The following is a 27,427-nucleotide window of genomic DNA, read 5'->3' as shown; positions in this document are numbered from 1 at the left end:
TGCTTGTGTTTGGAGGGAATAAAGAAATGCTGGAAAAAATTTTTTTTAAAAAAAGTATGTATATGGGGCAAAACAAAATGGACAAAATGTTTTAGTCAAGTGGGCTCACTCTGATGTTTTTAGAATTACATTGTGAAGATGGCCAAACTTTGCTTTGGCCTCTGAAGAAAGATGGTTTTGCCTTCAGGCTTTTCAGCTGTCCCCACCGAAGGGGCACTTCTTCTGAGGGTCAGAAATAATAGAAAAAATAAGGAACTAAAATCTTTTACTGTCAGGTTAATAATGCCTTTTGACTGTAACATGAAAAACAAGCTTTTTGTTCTACCAGTCATTCATAATAGTCTTTTATTAGGTTTACTAGAAGAGTTCTATCATTTTTTTCTGAAAAATGGGCAGCCACTCTGACATAAATCAAAATCTTTTTGCTACTGCTTTCCAAATGGATTATTTCAAATGCTCTGCTATAATATGAAGCATTTCAGAAAATGTGAATCATGTTATTTACAATGATAAGCACAGGAAAATAAAAGGGTAATGTCAGCTGGTGGGGTTTGTATTACCAATTTTTGTGTTATTAAAGGAAAATAGGGTTACTGATTAATTTTATATAATAAATGCTTATTGGAGTGATTTCCATGAAAGAATACATAGTTCTGTTATTGCTGTATGGAAAATACATGTAGTAATTATTGAATTGAAAGAAGTTTTGATTTTTGTTTGTTTTTTTTCCTAGTGAAAGCCCTGAAAGAATATAATTTTTAGGTTGGCTGAAGTTTTTTAACTGGTATGAACTGGCCTGAGCTGTCTCAAACAATAATAAATGACATTGCTAGAAGGCAACCATGGTAAATTGTTTGCTGCACTGCTATGCAGGTTACTGTTCCTTTTTCCCCCCTATGATCTCAATACTAATGACAGTAAGGGAATAAATGAAACAATTTCTCCAGAGTATGTTTAATTATGTTGGATTTTGTGTCCAGGAAAATTAAGATATAATAGTACGTCAGCAGAACTGAACCTGATACCACAAAGACAGTTTTGTTAGTATTGATCTCAGACTTGTTTGCAGCAGATTGGGGTGAAGGGAGAAATTGAATGAGTAAGTCCAGATTAGCACTGCTTAGCACTTTGTATTTATTAGAGTGGTAAACCACTGGAGTTGTAATTACTGGTCTGCATTACAAATTGCATCATTTTTACTCCTTGGGACTCGCACATTTCAGGGAGAAGTCTGGGAAATTATTTTTTAATGTGCTTGTTAGCACAGCTGTCTGAATGCTTAGCTTGCATTAGCAGTGACATCAGAGACTGTGCTCTTATCCTGCAGTGTTGGGCAGTGCATTTACAAGAGGTAAATTCCCTGCTCTGGGGGACTCCGTGGATGTCTTTGAGAACACAAATGTACTTCACTTATATCTTTCTCCCTTGCTTCCTGAATTTTGAGAAAGTTCCGTATATATTCTTAACCAGCCTTGTACTTCCAGCTAACTAGAAGTCAGTGGGATTCACTGTCCTTCATGCACTGATAACTTCTATTTTAAAAGCATTTATGTAAAACTGGTAGAGATACATTTGAGAACCCAGAATCCAGCGTGCTGCATCAAAAAACAGGATGATAACTGACAGCTTTAGAAACTTTCTAAATTTAGATATCTGAAAATTGTGGCATAATACTTTCTTTTCCACCTCTGACAACCCAGTATTAAAGTGCTTACACTTGCAGCCCCATCTACCAGGTAGTTCTCACTCCAGCAGGCTTCATGCAAAGAGAGTCCTCTAATACAGAGAGTTTTAAACAGCACTTGTTTTTTGCTTCTTTTTTTCTGAAAACAAATTACTTATTGGTTATTTTTAAGAGAAGCACTGCCTAGTTTCTTCATACATTTCTGTATTTTCTCATCTTCTTATTCTCGATGCTCCTGCTGTAGAATAACAGAGGATTTCACAGAGGATTGGTTCGTAGCAAAAAAAAAATAAATTCTTGAAACACCAATCATCTTTCTGTGTATTTCACTTCAGTCTAGGACAGGGTTGTGTGGTTATATTCTGTGGCTCTGAAGAACAGAAGATGTTCACTAAAAGAGCACTCTTGTGATGGAGCAGCAGAAACTGGGACTTTAGCACAACACTTAGTTGTATTTCTTTAGCTATTATTTAGAGACAAGAATAGCATAGTTGTGCCTGCAGACATGCACACCTCACCAGCAGTCATGGGTTTGATTCCTTTCATTTGAAGCTGAAACCCTGCTCTCTTTTCACCTTATAATGTAGGATGTCTCTTAGTTTCCTGCAGTGTAAGAGCAGTTGACTTCCTTATGTTGGGCATGTAAGATCTTTGGATATTTTACAATGTGCGTAGGCATGACAATAAAGTGGTTTTTTTTCTTATAAATGAACAGAGCTCAAATAGGGAGAGAAGGGAATAGTGTGTCTCTGTGTACTGTTCCCTTAATTAGGGCTCCAACCACAAGTGGGAGTCAGCAGAGGTCATTCCATTAGATTTACTTTCCCAAGGTTTTTTTTGCTACAATTAGATGGGTGAAGAATTATTTTTTAAGGAAGAATGAAATCCAAGGTGCTCAAAACTAAGGGGTAGGTTCTGACAACAATCAGACAAACTACTCCATCCAAATCTGGTTTTAAGCCTTGCCTCCTTCACAATTCTGTACACTTCAAAATATCTGTAGAAACTTTCAAACAGTCTGTGTCACTTCAGCTGCTTCTTGATCTGGGCAAAGTGGCTGCATTTTTTATAAGAAGCAAACCTAAAATTCTTCATGTTTTGTTTTTCTGAGGTGTGAAGTTCAGCTGTTTCCTATCAGACCAGAACTCATAGAACCATGGATTCCCCCAGGCTGGAAAGTCCTCATGGGGCCTCCAGTCCCGTGTTCTGCTCAAAGCAAAGTCAGTGCTGAATTCAGACCAGGTTGCTTGGGACCCTGTCAAGCTGACAATACCTTCAGGGACAAGGATTCCACAACCTTGCATTAAACCTGCTCCAGTGCTTTCTTGCCCTCACAGTGAGCACTGCTGTTGTGTCCTGCTGGAATCTGCCCTGATTCATGTTCTAGCTGCTGTCTCATGGTGCAGCTCTGTATGGAGCTTGGCTCGGGCTCCCCTGTGACCTCCCCATGGGAGCTGGCAGATGGCTCTTCAGTGCTCCCCAAACCTTCTCTTTTCCTGGCGAAATCAACCCTCTTTCCACAGCCTCTCAGTTTAGGTCATGTATTCCTATTCTCTCAAAATTTGAGAGATTATTTTTAGCCTTATTATTATTTTAGTTAGCTTCCAAATTGCAAAAAGTACCATCAGCTCTTTTTTTCCAGAAGGCTCATAATCAGTGTAGTTCAGAAAGAAATGACACAAAATAAAAATGATCTTTTCCTTGTAAGTCACTTGAAATCTCCCAGCTGGGTCACCCTGCCAGAGTGTGATATGAGTTATTAAAATAGCAGAAGTGGAGCAGAAAGCTCAGGCAGTGGTACAGCTGCCTCTCCTCTGCTCCATGTCCCTGGAAGTCCACTGCCAGCTATGCAGGATGATGGAGGACCCTGATGGAGTTTTAAAAACCATATTCCTTTTGCCATTTAGCTAAGAGAATGAACAAAAGGAAACAGAGTTCTGGAGTGGCAACAGAAGAAAGGCATGAAGCCAGGTGTATGCACTGCTCATCGTGGACTTGGAAAGTTTGGGTCAGCCCTGGAACTTGGCCTCTGCTCTGCTCTGCCTGGTGCTCACACTCCTGAGTGTCTGGGTCTTTCTTGCTGCATAGAATCAAGTCTTTATTTTCATCTATCTAGGCTAGGAAAGGGATAAGTACAGGACAGAAAAAAATATTTAAGAATATTGAATTTTAAAAAATACCTCTTGGGGAAAAAAGGTATTTTTAAGACTTTAGGCATTTATTTTTATGAAAGAGCAGTCTGTCCTCTCAAAATTTTACTTTATAACAAAATAGTTGAATAATGGTGGAATCAAAAATTGAAAATAAGAGCCTTCAATATTTTTAAGGTATTAGAAAATTGTTTAGCATTTTTCAAGCCTTTTATGATGAATTGAAATGATCTCACAATATGTCTTTATTTTGATGTAACCAGATTTTTCTGTGAAAATTTGTTGTCATGTTCTGACAGGTTTGATTCAGGAGAACAATTAAAATACAAGTCTATTGTTTTCATTGTATTTCACACAGAATTTCTAATAGTTCCATAATATATTGCAAAATTATTACCATGTAATCTCTGTAGGAATCAGGCAAGCAATATTCCTCCAGGTACAGCAGTTTATAGGCAGGTTGTCAAATGCTGAAAAATAACAAGTTGACAACAGTTTGAAAAAGAATACCAAGCTAATGGAGCAGTGGCAAAAAACTTGAGTTGTTAAAAGCATGATATATGAGAGAAGGAAAGAATGGGCAGAACAGTGTAACATGAAAAATGAATGGGCATTTCATTATAGAAGACTTCCCTCTTGTTTTCAAACACATTGCTGCTTGCAGAACCCTGTGTGGATACTGAAAGTGGTTTCTTGGCAGCAGCCAGCCGTGTCAGATGCTTATACCTTCTCTTAGCAAGAAATTTGTATTGATGTGTCTTCTGTAAATTTTCAAATTGCAGAGCCATGGTAAATAAAATGTCATTTCCTGAATAAATTAAGATTTTTTTGCTATCATCTGAATTACTAATGTCATCCTGTGTAATATAATGTTTCTGCCTCTCCTGAGGAAACCTCTTCAATTTTGCTTACACCTGTGGCTTAATACAGGACAGAAGGTCTTCCAAAGACCAATGCTCCCAGTGGAACACTGCTGATTTTCAAGAAAAGGCTTGAAAATTATTTTAGTCTTTCTAGGTAAACCTCCAGGTCTTCTAGTTTTTAATTTGAGCAGCCTTGAACACATTTTGATGTGCAGGTATCAGCTCCCACTGGGAGCAGCTTTTGTTTTATAGCTCATATTCTTCACCTTGTAACCTCACAGAAGACAACTAAAATTGGTTTAATTTTCTTTGTTTAGCTTGCGTGACTGCTCCAGTGTTCACAAGTGGTTTGAGGTAGAGTTATCTATCCCCTCTATCCCCTCTCTTGCTAGAATCAGATAAGTTCCATATCACATAGAGATCAATGAAATATAGGAACATTATAATAGATGATTTGGTCAAATAGTTGCAAGAGAGCTTTTAAGGGTTGAACATGTATTTTCCATCTGATGGATTTCATCTCACCACAGTTAGTATGTTTATATGGAGCTTGTCCAGAACTATTCAGAATTTCTTCTTGAGGCCATGCTGATATTTTCTTGTGAACACCATTTCTTCATCTGGGTTCCAAACTCTCTATTTATGTCAAAAAATATATGAAGTGCACCAAGCAACTAGTGGCAAAACAGTTTAAGCAAATGAGTAATAATGATCCTTTATTCCCTTGAACACAGTGCAGTCTATTTTAAACCAGGGAAAAGCTGACCAGTGACACAGGAGCAGATTGGATGGGTGCTCAAGAACTGCAGCTTTTCACAGAAACATTCATCTCAGGAAATTATCAAATACACCAAATAACAAAACAGAGCAATCATGCAGGAGATCAAAGCCTTGCATTTCATGGCATGAATTTAAAAGTAGATTTTTTTTGAGAAAAGTAGTAAAAGTAAGGTCCTGAGAAATTCTTTGTTAACATAAAAAAATTAATTGAAACTGAGTTAAAGTTTCCAAGGAGTGGTCTCCTTACCCAGAAGGTAAAGTTTTGAGTTTTCCATGACTATAAAAGTTAGGTTTCATATACTATACTACATTTTTTTTCTGGAAATATGAAACACAAAACTCTGCAAAATGAAACATTTTCTAGATAAAAACTTGCGGGTTTTAATTACCAGTCCTTTTTTTTTTTTTTTCTCTACTTAAATTATAAATTTAACTTTCTAAAGAAGGAAAGCTTTAACAACAAAAGCATTTTTATCTGGAATTAAAGTAGCCACTTCTTACCAAGGCAAAATACTTTCATGACAATTTTGCTGAGCAGAAATGTGGGAGAAATAATTTTAGTTTTATCCATGATAAAACTCCAACCAAATAAAAAAACCAAAAAACACCCTACCTTTTACAGAACCTTGCAAAAGTCCTATTTGCCCAGCTCTCAGGGTGACCAGGAGTCTCAGCATTTTGGAGGAACTCAGTGTAATGCAGTGCAGTTGGGCAGGCAGTCACTCTGAGAACAGGTTGGATTTTAAAGCTCACAGAGTTAATGCCTACAGACCAAGGTAAATCCTGTTTATCCTCTCAGGTGACGAGGTAGATCAGACAGATTGTATACAAGGATCTTTCCTGAGTCCTGCATTTAACTGGTTGGCAAAAATTGCCTTCTTGGAAAGAGTCCTGGTAATTGTAGGAGTTCTAAAACAAAGCAAAATGAAGTGATTAGAAAAACACTTCAACATAAGATGATGATTGAAATTAAGTCCAATCACACAAATATTCACAGTAAGATAGCTGTGTGTGCTGAATTGTTATGTAATCAAATATATTTAAATTAATGTTTTATGTTACAGCTGACTTCTGTTGGTGGAGTTGTGTCAGTATTACTGCTTTCTTGTTTGAGTTTTTTAAATGGAAATTTTGACATGCCTGAGAACTCCTAAAGAAATGCTGTTGTTTTCAGTGGGTGTGTAAAGGAATGAGCTTTATCAACTCATGTATTCCAAGAAATTCATGTACTGCTTTGAGCACATGGAGAATGCTGGTAGTTTTATTTGATGGTCAGCATTGCACCCGGGATAAACGATGCCATTGGGCTCCTTGCATATCAGCCTTTGCTGGGAATGCTGTTGGGTGAATCCAATTGCAGTTCAGGGAGATCAGTGGTTGGTATCATTGGGCAAAGGGTCTGTGCCAGATGAAATACAGATGAACATTCACATCTCTTTGATTTGGTTCCTAACTTTGTTATTTGGGCACCCTCTTCTCCTGGGTTTCCATGCCCTAAGATAGGAATGCTGGCATTTGTTATGTGCTTTGAAATTTAGAGCTGGAAAATGCTACCCAGGAGGAAGGTATCATTCAAAGACTGACAGACTTGATGTGTAGTTTTGGTCTTCAGTGCAGAGTTGGACATGGATGGTGGCATCAGAGAAATGAAGGCAAAGTAAAAACATTTGTACCAACATTCTGCTTAGTATAATGTCACATTAAGGATTTTAGCTGATTTTCAAATTTACAATGTGTTTATGTCTAAAAGGTTTTGAAAAAATGAGATATTTATTTCCTTAGATCTTTCTTTTTACCCACATATTGATCCAACTTAAATATCAAGAAGAAAAAGGCGTAAAAATATTGCATGCTGAAGCTTCCAGACACACAATTTTTAGGATTTTAAAAAAAAATTACTACAGAGATCAGTTTAAATTTTAAAAATGATAGCTGTGTGAGTAAACATTTCCTCACTTTTCCTTAGAAAGCTCTGAATATTCAGATATGCAAATGGGTTAAGACTTTTGAGAAAATAGTCAATAGAGGAAAGGACTGCTTGTGACTAGTCCTAAGTCACAAGGAGGTATTTTGTCCATCATACTGTGGATTGTATATGAAAGCCATAGCAAAGCAGTCTGTGTCATCTTTCTGAGTCTTTGCGCATTCTTTTTGCTTTTACCTGAAGATTTTCTGTTTCTGTTGATTCTTCATGTTCAGTTTCTTCAAGCATTAAAAAAAAAAAAAAAGTGAGATGTCACCACACTTTTTATAAAAGCTGTTAAAGAGCTTTTTACAGAGTTTCATCTCTTGGAGAGTTTTGATTGAGCATCTTTGAACCTTTACTATTGCAAAATAGACCTTGAAATCTTGCTGGGATTTTGAGTCATTTGATGGAATTGTTCCACTGGGTTGAAAATATCACTGTTGTTAGACTCTTGGTCCTAGAGAAAAAAAATTTCTCATGATCATCAAAATGAAAACTTCCTTGTAAACTTCACTGAGGGAGTAGTTTCATTACATTTTTGTTGTTTGATTTTACAAGAACTGGACTCTATTCTGCCTTTGATTGGTCTCAGTAGCTCCTGTATTAAAAAAAGCTTTCACTTAAAAATGATGAAAAACTATTCATTTCACAATTGCGATGTAACTTACATCCATTTTTTATCCCTAAGAATTGTTAGAAGTCATCATAAGACTCTCAATTTCTCAATCAGTAATGTCTAATTCCATACATTTTGTTTTCTTTCACAGTTCTTTTATTTTTAGCAGTACAACCCTGAGGACTTTTGATTATGAGATCTTCTGACTACAACTTATGAGCTTAATAGCCATCATGCTATATTTATGATCCTATATCACACTTCAGGGAAAGCTTCTGTGGCTTGATTGCTGGCTTTGTTTGCAGTAGTCAAAGCCCCAGAGATGTCAGCATTTAGCTGTGCTCTGAAATTGCTGAAGTGTGTTGTTCCACCAGACTGGGTGGCCTACACAGCAACTCTAATAACAAATGGCTCTGGGTTTTTGGTGGGGAAGTAACAGCACAGGCATTGTGCTAAGGTTGCCTTCTGACTATTAGACAGCAATTTCTGAGGAAAAGAGCCTGCTGTTCTCTCACTTCTGAAATGAAACATGAGTATAACCCGGAATGAACCCGTGTTTTATGTTTTTATTCATTGTTTGTTGACCCTGTGGTCAACCCTCTGTCACTATGATTAATCATTCAGACTCCAGTTGTCCAAATTCAAGCCTTTTCTGCAAGAGAAAATGGGGAGTGGAAGGAAATAAAACAAAGTATTAATGAAAGAAAATGGGTTAATCTTTGACGTGATAATTTATACTTTGGCTAGCAAACCAACAGGAGTGCTCTTGTATGTAAGTGATTAATAGCTGCAATGGTTGCATGTGTGACAAGTGATTAATAAAGTTTGTGATTAAAAAAAGAACTTCCTTTTCTTTTCCTTAAGTGTGCAAATCTTGGGACTGCACTTCTGTCTGCACAGTGGTTCAATTACAATGCAGACCTGTTTGTGATTCAGATGTCACTCTCCATTACTCATGCAAAAGTCTTCAAAATAGAGTTCACTTGATCTGCTAAGTACTGAAGAACTGGGAAATCGAGCATGTCCCCAAAAGACTTTCTAGTCTATGGGGAAAAAATGTTTGAGATGCAGCAGTGGCTTCAAGTAACCTATCAATATGGGATTTATTACATATAAAACCAGTATTCTATTACTGTACAAACTAGTTACTAGATGCAAATTGAAGGTCCTGAATTGAATCTGTATTTCGTAGTTAGAGCAATAACTTGCATTAAATCTCAAATCTATCCAGATACAGCTGTGGTTTTATTTTTTTCTTTCCCAGAAGTTAGATTGTGCTATGAAGAGGTTCATGATCTGAATGGAAATAATTCACAGAGCTGTAAAACATGACAGCTTCAGCCAACTGCTGCTTATTAAATCCATACTCTCCCTTCTTCAAAAGTTAACAGTATTAGCTGAAAATTTGCAAAAAATTGTTTATAACACCCCCTGCTAAATGACGACTTTCAGAGCTCATTTGCAAATACATCACATACCAGGCCCTAGACTGTTCAAACAGTCACAGAATAATTAAATGGGTGTGCTGAGATGTAATTATATAGGAAGGTAAGAACGGCAGCAGTGATTCAGACTAAAGGTTCAGTGTGCTCTGTAGACACTCTCCCAGCCGTGGCTGGATGGGAGCAGATGCCTGGGGGAACAAGATTGAGGAGGAAATGATGCTTTCTATGTTATATTTCCCTGGTTTCTGGTAATCTGTTGCTTCCAGAGCTGGAATTTGAATTTACACCATCAAGTTTGATAGCTATCAATATATCATGGAGTCACATAAGCACTTTTTTAAACCCACTTTTATTTTGTCCCCCATGACATTCCGTGGCAGTTCCCCTTACAATTTCAAATATGAATTGCATGTTTTACCATTTTAAGCTTGCTGTGTGAGCATTTCTTTGCTGTTCTCCTAGTTCCTATTTCATGAGGAATGGTGAATAACCTTTTTTTATGTTCTGTTTACTGTGCATGATTTTGTAGACCTGTTTCATATTTCCCTTAGGTCATCTATTTCAAGATGAAAACTTTTAGTCACTTCATCTTTTCTCCCATGAAATCTGTGGCACACATTCTAAATATCTTATTTAAGATGGGGATCAGTATCTGAGATAGATCCATCATGGATTTACACTGCAGCGTAATGATGCTTTTAGGGTTCATTCCAAATTTGTTTCTTAATAATTCCAGACATTCTTTTTGGCTGCCCCTGAGCTCAGAACTGGTATTTTCAAAGCATCATGTACAATGACTGCAAAGTATTTTCTTTAGCAGTAATAGCTATTAAACAAAATTTGAGAGGATTGCCTTATTGGGGTTTTTTGTTTGTTTTTAATGGTTTATACTTATTTAATATTTTTCAGCATTTTCATCTTCTAGTAGTTTACACAAATGTCAGTAAAATGGGGGTTCATAATTTTATGCATCCCCACTTATGGGTAGCATACTTATTTTCCTTCTCTACAGATATATACTTCTTATCAGAAAAAAGAAAATTTAATCTAATGCTCCTCACAGTGCCCCCTTTGGTTTGTGTAATCTGAAATTTAGAGCTGCAGATTTACAGGCTTTACACTTTTCTAGAAGTCTAATGAGGTTGGACTGATAGATTGGCACAGAAGCAATAATAAAGGCCTTTTTCTGGAAATATCACCTCAGCTTAGAATAATTTGTTGCAGCAACAGGAAGTGAGATTTGTCTTTCATGCTCTTACAGACTAAAGTGCACAGAGAAAACAACACTTGCTCTAAAGTGACAAAGTAAGTGTTGTTGAAAAATTTGTATGAAAGCTACCGAATTTTATTCCTTTATAGGCATTAATGTAATATGGGAGAATTAAACATTGTGTCCCTGAATGATGGTAATGTAATTGCTAGCTTTGGATAGCAGTTTTTGAAAGAATATTTGTTTTATCTGTTCACAGCTATGTTTTGGTTACCCTGAAACATTTCTTCAAATCATTTTCGATAGCAAAAATTACCTGTGGTAGGACAATACACTTAGGTTGACAGGAAGACACAACATTATGTTTAATTTTGTTATAATAACAGAAATATGAAATTATTCAATCGAGGATGTGAACCCTAGGAAGAGGAAGCTGGCATTGTTCTCAGTGTTCCCTGCTGGTTCAAGTCTTTGTATCTCTGGGGAAGTGAATAGCAGTCACTTGGACACATCTATTAGAAAAAAGAGAAGGACATAAGTTTGAGTCAGTATTCCAGTATGCAGTTTTTAAAGTAAATATGAGCTTCAGCAGAAACATTTGAGAGAAGCACATGCTATAACATTTGAGAGTAGTGTGTGCTCACTTGATATTTCATCAATAAATTTCTAATATTTGGCTGTGGGATTTTTTTCTTCTCCAAACAAGTTTCTTTCCTAAAACATGATTCCCAAAACACAGCCTTCTGGACTTTGAAGAATGAAGTGGAAGTTTTTGATGCTTTGACCATTAAAATATTTTTGATATTTCTTGTTCAATGTCCTATTAAGGTTGGGAGAAAAAGGTCAGTACTCAGAGAATGCAGACTCAAGAGGGCCTTTGGCTTCTGTGTTGAAAACTCCACAAAAGTTGATACCATGTTGTCTCTAGATTCAGATTTTTCTTCTGCCAGAAGCAGCCTGGCTCATTATTTTTTCAGAAAGGTATCTCCAAACAAGCTGTGAAGAAGTATTAAACCCTGTATGGTTCTGTAAGTCTGTGGGCTCTTTGAGACATGTAACCACTGACAGTGATTGCTGGAGAAACAGAGAGAAGATCCCTTCCTTTCTCTGCAGTAGCATTTTGATTTACAACATTTCTTTAAAACAGAAAATTTCTGGGACTATTTCTTTCTAAATAAGTAAACCTGTGTCAGTGTTCTCAAAGAGACCACAGTATTTACATTTAGCTGTTGATATTTTAATTAACAATTTAAGCATGTTGTTTGCCCTGCAAGTTCAGTGGGAAAAACTCTACAAATAAACAGCAGCTCCCTCTTGGACAATCACTCTGTAAATTAGCTTACTTTGTCAATAAAGCGCATGCCTATCAGCCCCTTCGTGGCAGCAGGGGGCAAGGATGTTCATTTACTTAAGCAGTAGGTTATACTATTAGTGTGTGTGATTGCTGTTAATTAGAATATGTGTAGATGTCTCAGTGCTGCACGGTTGGTAATATAAAACCTTTAAGCGTTTAGGCTATTAATGAAGTCAATAAACGGTTCTATTAGGAGACTTTTTTTTTGTTGTTTTTATTACTTCCTCTCTGTTTTGCTGTTATTTATTGTAATAATAGTATGGTAGTCAAAATATAGCCAAGGGTTATTCAGAACCAGTAAAGCAGGGTTTTCACCTGGGGGAAGGGAGTTTATGTACCAATGTTTATCCTGTAAGTCTGAAACAGGAATGCATGGATAGTCCAGCTATGAATTCTAACTGAATTCCTTCATTTCCATTTGATATTCAATTCAGTGTTAAAATATGCTTTTCATATCCCTTTGATTTGAAGTAATTTAAGCCTTTGCTTAGTTTTCTAAATCCATCATAAATGTTCTCACACTTCCTTGTAAACAAGGTTACATGAATATATATATATATATATATATATATATATATATATATTTGAAAGATCAGACTTTATGAATATGCATTTATAATTTTAATTTTAAAACCAAATATCTGTATCAAATCCTGAATTAATATCTTGGCTGTGCTGTGCTATTAGCTACATACAACCTCTCTCTGACATCAGCAGCAGGGTCAATTCAAACTCTTGTCACAGTGAACAGGTCTTTCAAATGGATAATCTAAAGGCAAGTTTCTGTTTACATGGAAAAGATCAGTTGATGGGAAATACTGTCCTACAAAGATAAACAATAGATTTTTATATGAAAATCCATACACTATCTGAAAGCAAAGTCATAGCATCATAAGTCTTGCATCTTAATCATGACACCATAATGTCAGTTAGCATTTTGTCTAATGCCCACACAGGAGGAGAGCCAGGCAGTGCAACTGGACTAGCAAAAGGGAGACACTTTTCTAAGCTCATGGTGGTTCAGAATTTCTAAATGAGCTTGGAGGTACCTGCCCACACTCTGCCTGACTGTGACCAAAGAGGGAATGAGACATTGCCCAGCTTCCTAAGGCTGTTCTCAATGCCCTCGCCTATGCCATTGATGCAGACATTAAATAGCGCTGGTCCCCATACAGACCCCGGAGAGTCACCGCTTGTCACTGATCCCCATCTGACATTGAGCCACTGACCAATGGCTCCAGCTGTGCCTTGGCCTGACTCACCCCATCCCTACACAACCAAACACATCCCTCTGCTCTTTCCAGGACACTTGTCCCTGCTTCCAATGCCTGTGAATTTCCTTCTTGCCCTGTAGTTCCTTACCCTCCTTGCACGATTTCTTATGCTCTATGGAAAGTACCCTTAAAGCTGAGTTCTGCTGCTTCTCTCTGAAGGCAGTCTCCCAAAGCCTCCTCTTGACTTCATCCAAGAGCTGGAATTTTGCTTCCCCGAAATTCAGGGTCCTGACTTTACTCTTGGTCTGGCCCGTGTCCCTCAGGATTGCAGACTCCAGCAGTGTGGATCAGTGCAGCCCAGGATGCCTGGAGTGGACTTCAATGGTCAGCTTGGCAGCGCTGGGTTAAAGGCTGGGCACAATGATATTTTCCAATCTAAATGAATTTGTGATTCCATGAAATGTCTCCTAGAGTCATTTCTGCTTTCACCAGAGTCCTTTTGGAACTTTCAGCCAGTGCCAGGCGCAGCAGCAGATGTTTGCAGAGGAAGTTCTCCAGCCACCAGCAGATTTGATGAGCTTGTACTTTGGCTGAGCTGCTGCAAAAAATGCTGGGCAGGGCTTCAAAGCCATATTGTGGAATTTGCCAGATAAACAGGACCTCGAGCTCAGGAAAGACAACTAAATTTAAGATGATCACTAAGGATTCCTACAGGTAGAGTTGAAAGTCTCTCCCTCAGACCTTGTTTTGAGAGACAGTGCTCAGAAGTGGAAAAACAGGACCAATGTGAGAAAAAAAAATAATAAAAAAAGCCCATAAAATACAGTAAGCCTGGAATGACTTTTTAATTTTCATGGCCATCATGGCCATTTTTCATTTCAACAAAAACAAAAGAATGTTTTTCAAGACCTGTATTCTGAAACATTATACATTGTGATAGACTCTTTCCAGGCAAAACGGTAATTTAGTTACAAATTTCACATCAAATTGAACTGAGTTGTTGGTGAGATGCAGAATGGCAAAATTTAGGTCTTTTCTGAAAATACCTTTCATTATACATATTTTCCTTGTAACTTTTCTGTCAATATGATCTGCGAAGTCTTTAGATTATGCTTTGTAGCTAGTCCAGCTATACCTGCGCATGTCATTACAGCATTGATCATGATCTCTTAAGAAGAGATGGGTTTATACTTTCTAGGATGAGTGGAGAAATGATTTTTGCATGGATCAGTGCAGATCTCAATAACTGCCATAAGGCTTTTTCTGCTTTATGCAGCAGATGCAGGGACTGTTCTGACAAAAGAAAAAAACTGATTATTTGAAACTCTTCTAGCAAATCTTCTAAGAACAAATTTCTTGTTGCATTTTCTTTGTCAAAAAAACTTGAACACATGGGAGATGACACAGAGACTGCAGAAATTTGTCATAAATCTGCTGTACCTGTTAGAACAAGTACAGATTCCTTGATTGCAACAGTAAGTGAAATAGTGTTTTGTGGCTTCAGGGTATTATTGATAGCTAAAAATTATAGGAAAAGCAGCTTTGTGAATTTGCACAATAATTTAATTCTGCTTTAAATTTGAGAGGAGAATGACATTCTGTTTGAAAAGGAATTTTTTGTATGGTTTCTCTGTGGGCATCCGTGCTCCATGAGCAGTGGTTCCATGGAAACAGTGCTGTGCATGGAGAAAACACCACAACAAAACCAAAAAAATAGAGGCCCAGGCTGTGAAATACCCCTCCCAATACTTGTACAGCATTAGTAAATGGATGAGAAATGGTCCATTGTCTACTTAATTACTTTCAATACAGCAATGTAACTCTATTAGAAATGTTTGTACTAAACACAGATTGCTTGAACTTTGACAGTGTACTAGCAGCTTATAATTTTATCTTTGAAAAACTGCCATCTGTATGCAAATATAAGGAAAATGTGGATGCTTGCTCCTATTCAGTTTTGCAACTCAGTTCAGGCATTTTCTGCAGAGGTATGCTATACATGGGAGAGCTTTCAAGACCAAATGAGATGTAGCCAAATTTTCACTCACTTCCTGGTAGAATAATTTTAAAAATACAGAAGACGCTTGATTTTATCAATCCTGAATATGTAGGAATGTTGAAGCAAGTTCTCATGGGATGTATATATGTGTATTCTTGAGCTGAAATGCTTGGAATATGTTTTCCTAATGCAGGAAAGGATTCTGACAACTGACCTCTTGCATATTTATTACATTTTCATGCGAAGCTTTTCTATGTTCCTCCTTATTTATCATTTTCTTTTTGACTTCCCATCTTTCAAGTAATGTGTAGCACTGTTTTTGTTTCTTGCAAATCAGAGGAAATGTAGAGTTTGTACTGATATCAAAGACTGGGAGAATAAGGCTGATCTGAAGGTTGTGGGAGTTGACCTAGCTGTTATAGACCAGTAGACAGATAGGGAGGTGCATGCAGTTGAATATGCTTGCAGAACTTCAAGGCCAAAATCTGTCTTTCATTAAACACCAGAAAGTTAAGTTACAGTCATGTAAAAACTCATACAGAAAGGGCAAAAGGGGGTTCTGAATAATTACACAGGTGGAAACACAGAATGATGCTGTTTTCTTATGACTGAGAAACAGGGACAGCCTCACAGGTTCCAGGAACCTGTTTTCTGTTTTGAGCTCCTAAAGGAGTCTACTTTGTGATTTCATATCCAACAACCTGAGATACAGAAGCAAACTATGCTCTTGGAAGCTGATCAAACCCACACTAACTTCACTGACAATAACAACAGAAAAAGTTATTTTAGGATTCTGCAATCATTCAGTAATCATTCAGATCCTCCTTCATACACACACGCCTGTGTGACTCTTATTAATACTTACAATTTTATAACATTTGTGGCTGCCCCACCCCTGGAAGTGTTCAAGGCCAGGCTGGATGTGGCTCTGATCAGCCCAGTCTCATAGAGGGTGTCCCCGCCCATGGCAGGGGAGTTGGTGTTAAGATGATCTCTAAGGTCCCTCCCAAACCATTCTGTGATGATAAAATATTTCAGTTTCTTCCAAAGACATCCATGTCTTTTTGGTTTTCAGAGTAATTTTTCTTTTATCATTGCGTGTCGTCAAAGCAGAGGAAGTTGACTTTACATTACCTAAAACACATGATTTACCAAAACAGATCAAGCTATGAAACCCACTAACTTTATCTATTTCTCTTTAAATGAACCAGTGGCTGATGATTCAGATGAATATGACCTATCTGTGGTGCTTGGTTTAGCCTTAGGTCAGCAAGTTACCTTTGGTCAGCCTCCAGCCTTGGAAGTCTGAGGATTCTGTGCTTTATATGACCCTACCTAGCTGTTCATTTTAATGTTTTCCCTACGATTGAGTCATGCTTTAAAACAATTTTGATTTTCTCTTTCATAATTTGCACCATAGTAATGTTTAATCAGAAGGTTAAGCAAAAAGTAATTAAAAAGGCAGAGAAATAAGTAAACTAATGCTCTGTACAATGATTAAAATATGTAACAGATCTGTTGTTACTGCAAAGGAGTGCCATATAGCAGCAGATGTTTGAAATCAGTCAGTGCATGGAAATGCTTTACAGAAACTTCTGAAATAGGAGCAGCACCTGCTAATCTTCTGACGAAAAATCACATTTTTCATGTCTTCTCTAACATTTGTGATATGGAATTACTGACTTCACTTTCTGACCTTAAATAGGACGTCCTGACACATGGTCCATCTGTGACAGTGATTAATTAGCATTAATGTCCTTGCTTGGTGTTCTGTCAAGAGCAACAGGGTATGGGCTGTTAAACTTGTGATATCCCACTTTCACACAGACCAGTGCTCAGAGGGCAGAGAGGAACAGAGGGAAAAGGATCCGTAGGTTTATTTTGCTGCACCTTAAATGAGCAGCTGGGAAAGGGGTGTCAGAATTTTTTTAGTTCTATTGGAATTTTGGGTCAGACCTTCATAGGCTATAAATAATATAATAATATAGGCTATAAATAAATAAATAAATAAATATGGTTAGTTCTGCTTTGTCACTACAGTGACCACATTGTAGGAATTGAAGATCATTCCATAATAGTCAGTAAAACTGAATTATATTTATTTGTTGCTTTTTATATCAGCTTTCCTTCAAAGTTAAGAATTCTTATTTTTCAGCCTTCTTTCTCCCTGTCTATTTTTGGGGGCCTGAGGTTTCATTGGTAGCAGTATTGAAGATCATCAGAGGAACAGGGTTTGAAGATCTATAGTTTGTTTTTTCGTAATCCTGTTGCAAGGCTTTGCATCAAGTATTTTTAACCTTTAGTAAAAAATGCTGGTGACAAAGAGCTTACAGTTCCAGATATTATCCTTTTTTTTTTTTGCATTCCATTTTATCTAAATTAGTTCACTGGGCCTATCCATGTTATGCCTGTGCATTTCTGTATTTAAGCACTAAGTAGGTTGTTATCATCCTGAGGCACGTAAATGTACAATATGGATTTCGTTTCAAGATAATTTGTAAACAAACGTGTACAAAGTACATAAAAGTCCTTGGAATATAATGTTTCACAAAGTCAACAAAAGAGTTTATAATAGTTTTAATCAGTGTAGTGTATGGCAGTAATACAAAGCAATGTTGTGTAATATTAAAACATTCTTTTCCCTCTGTTAATTTTGTTACCAAAACCCACTTGCGATGACTATCAGCTCTCTATATGTTGGTTATTGTGCAATTTTAAGTTAACTGCAGGTGGATAAAATCAGTTCTGGAAAACCCATTTTCAGATGAAGCCATTAAGTTATGCTGGTAGTAATCACTGCACTCTTCTCTAATGTAAAATGTCTCTGGCATTGCAATGGTAAGAGCATTCTTTGCCTTAAAGGAGCTCAGTGGTGGGGAGGGAGGATGAAACCTTCTCATTGCATTCCAGCATTATTTGCATCAAAAGTATAATCAAACCCCAAAGACAGTGATGTTGCAGCTAGATTGTAAACCGCATAAAGTTTGCATGCGTCATAGTCAAAAGAGGCTGGAGACTTGGGGTTGGTAATTGAAACAATATGAGGAAGCTGATTTTCATGAAGAGCTGAGTACTTTTTCTCTGTATGCTTGTTTGAGTCAGTTCAAGATTGGCGCACAAAACCTAGAGCAATGTCACTGCTGAAATTTCTGTCCATAACACATGGAAACAGCAGTGCTCAGAAGGACACAACAACCTTGAGGGATAAATTCATTTGTGATTCTCACTAGTACTAAGTTTTAGTGAGTGGATTAGTCACGGATAGACTTCCACCTGTCTGTAGCCTCTGACTTTGAAGCTTACTGCTGTTTCTTTTGTGATAGTCCCAGGAAAATTCTAGATCAGATATTCTTGTACCTTGTAATCCACTGCCTTTGGGTGCAACAAACTAAGTCATACTAATCACAGTTGCTGCAGTATAATACCAGGCCCTGTTGTTTGTTCCTAATGCACTCTGCAGACCTAAAACCCTGTATTTCAATTCTCCTAAAAGCACTTACTTTTGGCATCACCAAATCAGAAAAGGCTTAAATAGAGTACAACATGTAATTCTTGGTTGGCTTTGATAGATTTTTTTTACATAGAGGAGGTAACAGATACTTCAGAATTGTCAGGCCCATCAGACTAGGGAGAAATTAATTCTGGGGGAAAGGTTTCTTAAAAGCATGAAGCAACTTATCCATGGAGATTGATTTGTAGAGCTTGCAGGCCTGCTTTACTTCAGGTCCATTGAACTATCTCCAGGTATGACACTTCACTGTTCTTGACAGAGAAATAAGGGCTGATGGGAATGTAAATATCTTGGAAGAAATGGGAGTTGTAACAATTAGTTTGACAGAGTAGACTTGAGAGGTGGAAGTGCCTTCTGTCAGGAAACCCTCATGCAGAGGGGGAGCACCCAGGTTTGTTGTTTTCCTGGTGCCTCTCATTTTGCTAAGACATATAAATGGAAATTATTAGGCAAGACTTAGTGGCAGCATCTCAAATTTAGTTATAAGTAACTACCTCATAATGAAAAATGTCTACTTGGATTTTAGAACTGGTCTTTATACAGTTTAACATTTTTTCACACTGCATGCAACGTGTCATTCAGGTTTTTAGTGTTCTGATTTCAACTGTGTGAAAGTGCTAAAGGTAGAGACAGAATACAGCCACAAAGATTAGGGACTTTTCCATCCCCTTGTAAGAATTATGCTTGATGTGGTCTCGTTCTCAGGGTCTACGTACCACTAAATTCTGACAGGAATAAAATTCTTAAGAGTAACTGAATTCTTCTTGTGGACTACTAATGACAAGAGAAAAAAAAATGATTTGTCATTGGAAATGTCAAGTGGAGAAACTAGGTCGTTTGTTGAGCTAGAACTTGTAACCAGACCCAGACTGATTTTTCAGATGGCATAGGAAATTATTGTGCATCAAAAGAAAAATCATGAAAAAGAGGCAGTGATGGCAGGGGTGCCTGTTACAAAAGTTGTCACCTCCTGACTTAGAAGGTTGATTTTATTTTTACATTATTGTGCAGTCTTGTCTATCTGGTCTGTAACATCAGTAGAGAAGTGTGTCTCTTGTTCTTCATTGATCATCCCTGATACATGGTTGAACACCTTATTCCTGTAAATCCTTCTGAAGTGTTCCACACTGGTTTCACCCCATTGTTATAAAGCTGGCGTGGTGCCTTTGAGTTGGGATCTGAAACTTATCAAGAATGTGCTCCCCTTGGATTCTTTAGTGTACCTTGTGAGGGGCCCTTTTTATGCTCTCTAATGAGCTGTCCCACAAATGTGCTCAATGCTGTCATCAATCCCTTCAAGGTGCTCCTTATTCACTTTCCCTTTCCCTCTAAGAAACAGTTAAATGAGAATATCTGAGTCCAGCAACAGAAGTGCTCACTGTGTAAGCAGCCTTTTTCAAAGCTGTGAGGAGGATGCATGTGATTTCTCTGAGACACCAGTCAGAAGATCCAGAAGATGCTGCTTATACAAAGCATAGTCTTGGTGGTCACCTTCCCCTTACTGAGGTATTACTACCTTTGAAAATTTCAGACAGGCACTCCAGCACTGAGACTAAGAGCACAGAATTTCATTTCTTGAGTCCCCTGATGTGGTATCTATGCTATAACCTGTCACAATCATAAAGGAATTTCACAGAAGTCATAGTCTGTAGGAGGTTGTAGCCAACAAATTGTTTTTATTCTTGCAGTTGTGCAAAAAACTTGACATGTTAATTGTATCAATAAATAAAACATAAAAACTCAGAAGCAGACTGCAGCAATACTGTAACAATCCCATTTTCCTCCCAAAATTAAAGATAAGAAAGATAAATATCTATGGTTAATGCAGACAGAGTTAAAAGTTTCAGTCTTAACTCAGAGTTTCTTGTTTGAAGTAAAAGATGTAATTTATTTAATTCTAGGATTTTTTCTTTAAAAGGAGGACAATATTTTTTTTCCTGTAAGGGATTAAAGGAACTCCCATAAAGTTTTAAGCTGTTGTAGCAAGAGCAGTAGAGGGACTTGCAGGCACCAGCTGCTGTGCATGTAGTTTCTTCTTCCTTTTGACTAGAGCAGTCAAAAAATGATGCTCAATAACCAGATTATGGTAAAGTTTCTAATTTTTTGCAATTATCTGTTTGAATGAATCCCTGTTATGCAAACTGTGTACTGACCAGCCATCCAATACACAGGAGAACAAAATCAACCAACACAGAGGACTAAAATAGCAGTGTCCTTTCTGTGCAGGAGCTGTTGGCTTAACTGATGATCTGTGAAATACTGGCATATCTTAGTCACTGAATGAAGAAATGTTTGTCCTACAACAGAGCCCTGGGGCTTGTAACTGACACCATTTTAAGCCTTAGCAAATAATTTCAAATTTGGAGTAGAAGAACAGAGTCTTACTGTTCCTGCATTCCTCCAGCCTGCCACTACTGGTGGTCTTCTTGAGGAAAATGGGCTGCAATTCTCAAATTTAACAGAGGATGTTGCAACTGCTAAAAATTTATGCCCATGTACTACCACATACTTGGCTACACGCCCATGGATCAGTGATACTACATTTGCATTCAAGCATGGGTTAAATTTGTTTGATTTAAATTACTGAAAGGACCACATTTCTTCTAATAACAAAATAGATCTGTGAGTATCTCCCTAATTCAGATTGCTGCAAGGCAGTTTTTATTCTTTTGCCTTAGGAGTGGTAACAGCTGAATTGAAGTCAGTGAGTTCAAATGTGAAAATACACTGGTATGAATGTAATTTCTTTCTAAGTGCTGGATACATAAATGGATTAGCTCACAAAGATGATTAAGTGTGGTTTTGGATGCCAGTCTACATATTGTGATATGCAGCTCAGTCAAAAAGAAAAAAAAAAAAAAAGAGAGAGAGAGAGATTAAAAAAAGAGAGGCTTTAGCCCCCTAGGCAAAGCTAATGTTGATGCTAATTAATTCAATGGACCTTGGATGAGGCCTACTTTCCTCAGGGAGGTATTTGTCCTCATTCTTCACTCCTGGAGTTTGTATTCAAACTACTGTATCCTTCTGTCACTATGAACAAAGTTACCTTTAAAAAGTCATCTATGAATATCATCATGGTGACTGACTTTTATCTTAACCCTGTAGGTCAACAGTATAAAAAATAGGAGCATTCAGATTCAGGTCTCTTTGACCTTTTCAGACTCCATGAATCTGCTTAATTTTTTTTTTTTTTTTTTTTTTTTTTTTTTTACAGTGGAAAATCATTTTTTCTGGAGAAGAAAAAACCCAATCATTGCAGAATAGATTTATTAATAGAACGTGTTTGTTGAAAATGGGAATATCACCCTTTAATTACCATTGTGAAGAGAAGATTATTTAACTACATTGCATTATGGGTTTTTTCCCCACAATATTATCGACAATTTTGTTATTTGTTAACAAAGTATTATAGGGAAGCTAACCTGCCAGGAGTTATTCTGGGGGATTAGTGTGTTGCCTGCTGCTGTTGGTTCTGACTGCCTACAGATTCTCAGCTGTAACTGTTTTTCCTGCCTTCACTGTGGCACCTGGAATTGCGCTGTAGCTCAAAGCTGTTTCCTGTTCATTTGAATTTCCATTAGATGATACAATTAGCTGGTTGGTGCACCCTTGTTAGCCAGACAGATTATTTCCATTTGGATTCAATGATTCTGCTGAAAGCTCATGAAAATGCAGATTGAGAAGCTTAGCAGCTGAAATAAATAAATGGAAGTAAAGCTGTGTAGCCGATCCATCATGCACCTCAGACTGGCCTCGCAGCTCCTCCAGACATTGCCGTCCCAGAGAAGGGAAGTTCTCAGTCAGCTTCAGTCACATCCTGTCACAGACACAGCCAGTCCTTGGGCAGTCCAGGTCTGCTCCCTGCTTCAGTCAGACAAGAAGCCCTGCAGTACCAAAGGGAGCTGTGTGCGTTGTTAGCAGTTGATTTAGTGTCTCTAAATTCTAAAGCTACTGCACAACACTGTAATTACCTAGCCAGGTATATTTGATAGTATAATCTAATGTTTTCTTAAGGCTCTCACGAAGGATTTTGTTCTGTTAGCTAATTGACTGTGCACATTCAAACCATGATTATCACAGAAGTAGCTGGTACACATCTCCCACATTGCATTAGGTTTCAGTAAGCATGGGGGAGGCTCATTCCTTTTCTGAAAAGAGCCTCACAATATAAATGTCTAAAGCTACTTTAATAAGTAACTGTGTGTCTCCCAAGTGTGCTCATTCCTTCTCCTGTCCCGTGGTTACTCTGCAGCACATTCAACATCAAACACAGATGATTAATAAAATCATATGCATTAAGAATTAGAAGTAAGAAGCTGTGAGTAAGCAAATACTGTATGATTTGCTTAATTCTGTTTGGTGTTCCCCAACTTCAGCATATGGGAGAAAGGGCAGAGTGGGCAATGTTGCACTACAGCATCCATTTCCCACTGTCAGTGTGCTCATGTGGCTCTGGGTGATGGTGAGAGCCTCCAGTGAAAGCTGCTCAGCTTGTCATTGTCACCAATCCCAATGCTGCATCCTCAGGGTGTCTCCTCTGGCAGGATTAACTCCTAACGTGGCTGCTCACAGGGGAGGAAACATAAACCTAAGAGCAGTAACAGAGCTGAGGTGAAATGTAGGCATTTCTGATTTATTCTCCTTTCTCGGTGTTTTTGCATGACCCGAGGCCGTTCTGGGGTGCCTCTGCCGTGCCCGTGTTATAGCACAGAGATGCCAAAACCATCACAGCCTCTTCTTCATGGAGCCAGGGGCCATCCAGGTATAAAAGCTATTAAAATTCCCTGTTTGTGTGGATTCGTGCTCTGACTAATCCAGCGCTTTAGATTTGGTCTCTGGAGCTATTCTAGAAATTGAAACTCCAGTCATTAACACACAGTGCTGATAACACAGTGACTAAATTAATTTGTGAATTTATGTTAAGTAAACAAATAAGTAGAACAGTTATCCTTACCAAAGGGAAAAAAACTAATAAAACCAAAGTCTCCCAATGTATGGGGACTCCTGGCTTAGCCACTCTTCTTCATAATGGTTTTCTCAGGTGTGAAGGAGAGGATCACCCAACTGATTCGATTAATAATAAATTTCCTTGATACATTAATGGAAGAAGAAGGTACATACTAGGAGCAGGCAGAGAAAAATTTCATAGAGTCATTAATACCTCCATAGATCAGTTCTGAGATAGGATGCTAAATAGTTGTTTTGTACCAGAGGATATGATCATATTTCTTTATGTATTTTAGTGAAATTCTGAATACACAATTCCATGTTTGATTTGAATATGTATTACTGATATTGGGGCAGGGAATTTCATTGCATTAGTTTGACTGCATTGAGGAAGGCAAAGATTTTTGGTAATTAAAGATGTTTTGTTTTTTTTCTTTCAAGCACCTTTATCAGAACTTCCAACAAAAGCAGTATTACACTTATAATCCTTATAGACATGATTTATCTTAAAACCAAACAAAGGAACAAGAAACTTTGCACTCAATTTCTGAGACAATTTATGTGTTAAAAGAAAAAAAAGTCTTGTAGCCATTAAATGTGACATAAAGGGTCAGGAGTGAAAGGAGCAGCCTCTCACCTGCAGAGTCGGGGTGGATGAGGAGAGTCATAAACTCGTTCCAAGGTGTGGGGGTGGCTCTGGGTCTCACTGGCTCCCTCAGCCACACCTGCACCTTTGTGGGCCACCCTGGTGTACCCTCCTCACACCTGCCAATTCCAGAAAGAGAAAAGCCAAAAAGGATTAGTTTCAGTGGCTCGTGAGATCACTGCATTTTTAGAGAAGATCCTGCCACAGAGGGGAACTGCAAAGATACTTTCACTCTTATTACATATGTTTTTACTGAACTTACAAAGCTGCCAAACCAACTACTCCACTGAGCCCTGAAACTGTGTGTGAGCATGTGTGCACACAGCTTTTCCCCTTACAGATGCTGTTTCCTTATGCCAGAAAGACTGTACAGCTGCTGTGTTGTCACTTTTTTATCACTTCACTCTACACTTTGATTGAATCTTTTTCAAGTGTCTCCTTCCTTCTAAGCACTGGGGGGAAAAAGGCCTTTCTAAATATATTCAGTTAAGGATTTATATTTGAATCTAATAGCTATTTATATGTATTCCCAAAAGATGCTATTGTGTGTAAGGCAAAATACCAGAAGTGATGAAGACAGGTATTGATTCTCACCCCCAAAAAGGCTGGAAGGAAACAGCAGAAGCTGTCCAGCTGAAATCTTATCAGCTCCTGCAGGGCATTCTCATTTTCATCACTGCTGCTGCTCTTTCCTTCACTTTTTTCCCCTTAAATTTGTGTCTTGCACAGAACAGAATAATGATGCTTGGGAATTAATCTCTGATACATTTCGCAAGCTGTAAAAGGTAGCCCTTTCATAGTCGTAGTATAATTCTAGTGTGAAGATAGAGGTGGAACTGGAAGAGCTGGCTCTGAGATCTTAATCACTCTCATTTTGCTCCTATATTATGTCTTTTTAAAATTATTGGTAATAATTGCTACAATTTTTTATTATGTTATACCTGGCACAGACTCCAAGGGTTGATAATTCCACTTCCATGCTCATTGCCTTATCAGCTGAATGTGTTTTGATCTCTATCTTTGGGACAAAGGGATTAATTTTGTAGTGCGAATATTTCCCCTTCATCATGTTAGAGCTGCTGAACATAGAAGATGTAGAACAAATCAACAAACAACAAAGGTAGAAGTTAAATTTTTAGTTGTGTAGTTAGAAAAAAAAATAATATGAGAAAAAATTCTGGGCCTGGCTAAAAGACAGCCTTTTCACAGAAAACCACAGTGTCATGGTCTGTATGCATCGTTGTAACAAAGGTCCAAAAGAGGCTGAGGCTCTTGGGGGAGCCTGGATTTCTCTTTCCCCGTCTGTTTCCTGCTCTTGCCATTTGCAGGTCATACCAACAGTCTGTGTTCCCAAAAATGCAGGTGTGCATAAACACACACGCAGCTCATTCACATGCTTGGATACACAGATCTGCACAGAGCATTCATTGCCTTTGTTGCCACCTACAGCACTTACAGGAACACGAAAAACACAGCCCAGGCCTGCTCCTTGTCTCCAAACTATCTTGATGCACAGCCACTCCTGTATGTGCAAAGCCCTCAGACCTTGGCTATAAATCCACATAGAATGTTGCCCTGATTATTGGCCTCTCTATTTCCAGCCTGGGTTGTTTTTTTTTCCAGCTTCTGGTTTATTCCAGCTTCCCAGCTACTGCAGCTTGATTGAAGTTCTCATTTCTCATGCATCTTAAGCCCTGCATTGGACCTTAAGTCCTCCCAGAATCCAAACCCAGAACCTAAGCCCTGTTTATCCTGTCTACAGTCTCACATCTTCCCAAGACTTACTGCTGAGTGAAACCTCAAGTTTTCTTGTGAATCACACATAAGCAGAGAGCAAAGTCACACAGAAAAGAGGTGGATGGAGTTTCATATAACTTCAGTTCTTAGGGATAGGGCTTTCTAGAGAACTCTACTGAGCAGCAGCTTGTTTGCTGGCAATCAGCCATTCTTTTTCTCTTTTCTTTTTATATTAACCCTCCTCTCTACTTTTGGTGCTTGTTTCTCCCCAGTCCACTCAATTCCTTCTCACATTCCCAAGAGCTGCTTAAAACACCCCATAAATTGTACAGCTTCCCACAGCCACCCCTGCACTGAAATCGGTCATTGCTATGATGCAGTAATTCACCCCTTCTTATCGGTTCTGCAGGACTTGGAATGGTTCCTTCAGTCACCCATCATTCAGGAACCTGAGAGTTCTGTCTTTGGTATGGTCTTCACTATCTCCTCTTTGAGTTTGTGTTTCTGACTGGGATTTATTGCTTTTTCTGTCTCTTGTCCTTGCTTTTATGCTGAATAGCCTTTAACCAGGTAGCAGTCAAGCCCAATGTCTTTACTTGCCAGGTTTTCTCGTTGTTGCAGCAGCAATTTAGCATCAATTCACATTTCATCTGTTCTTTAAAAGCCAAAAAAAAGCCAAGGGGAAATCATAAGTCTGGGTGCATGATGAGCCCCGGCCAAGATGAAATGTGTATGCCTGCTTCTGATATGTTAGCCTTGTGTACCAATACAGATTCAGTATCAGTTGCACTAAGGCACCTTATTTCCCCCGTGCATGTCACTGTGAGCCTGATGTGTACCTGTGGTAAGGAAGTGCTACAGATGGATAATGGGATGATTGGCTCTCGCAATTATGGGATGACTATTGTGTGACTATTAAGAAAAGCTTTAGTGATATATAGTTATGCTGTTGTAGGTTAGATGTCCTCTGTTCTCCCCATAGTTCCTTTTTCCCCCCTGTATTGTTGCCATCAGACAGCCTGGGTTGTCCAGCACAGGTAAAAGAAGGTGTGCACATGTGCCCCTCACCTGGGGCAGTTGGGAATGGAAAAGCTTAGTACTTAGGGGGTGTGGCATGGCAACTCCTGATCTCCAATCATGTTACAAGAAAGCAGAGTCCACCAAAAAATGGCAAAGAGCTGACTGACAGACTTTGGGAGAGGTCTGGCTGGCGATGCAGCCCCCAGGGGTATAAAAGACTGAGCATCCTTCTTGAAGATGAACTGGCCACATGATGTCCATGAGGGCAGTTCTCAGCACTGCAAA

General features: G+C 38.2%; 1 protein-coding gene and 1 long non-coding RNA gene across 3 annotated transcripts in view; one reads left to right on the top strand and one right to left on the bottom strand.

Annotated features, from left to right (window-relative positions):
* Positions 1-6,283, bottom strand: part of LOC119706301 — a 29,443-nt gene extending 23,160 nt beyond the window's left edge. The window contains exons 1-2 of the long non-coding RNA XR_005258502.1: positions 6,091-6,283; positions 4,232-4,304 (exon numbers count right to left, since the gene is read on the bottom strand). This is a non-coding gene — a long non-coding RNA (uncharacterized LOC119706301). The remainder of the gene's footprint in view (positions 1-4,231; positions 4,305-6,090) is intronic.
* The window catches only part of TENM2 (teneurin transmembrane protein 2), a 1,086,458-nt gene that overhangs the window by 258,329 nt on the left and 800,702 nt on the right, over positions 1-27,427 (top strand). The window lies entirely within an intron of this gene.

This window comes from Motacilla alba, chromosome 13 (genome assembly GCF_015832195.1).
Source record: "Motacilla alba alba isolate MOTALB_02 chromosome 13, Motacilla_alba_V1.0_pri, whole genome shotgun sequence".
NCBI lineage: Eukaryota > Metazoa > Chordata > Aves > Passeriformes > Motacillidae > Motacilla > Motacilla alba.
Note: the sequence above shows the minus strand (reverse complement) of the source record. Positions and strands in the feature narration are given on the sequence as shown.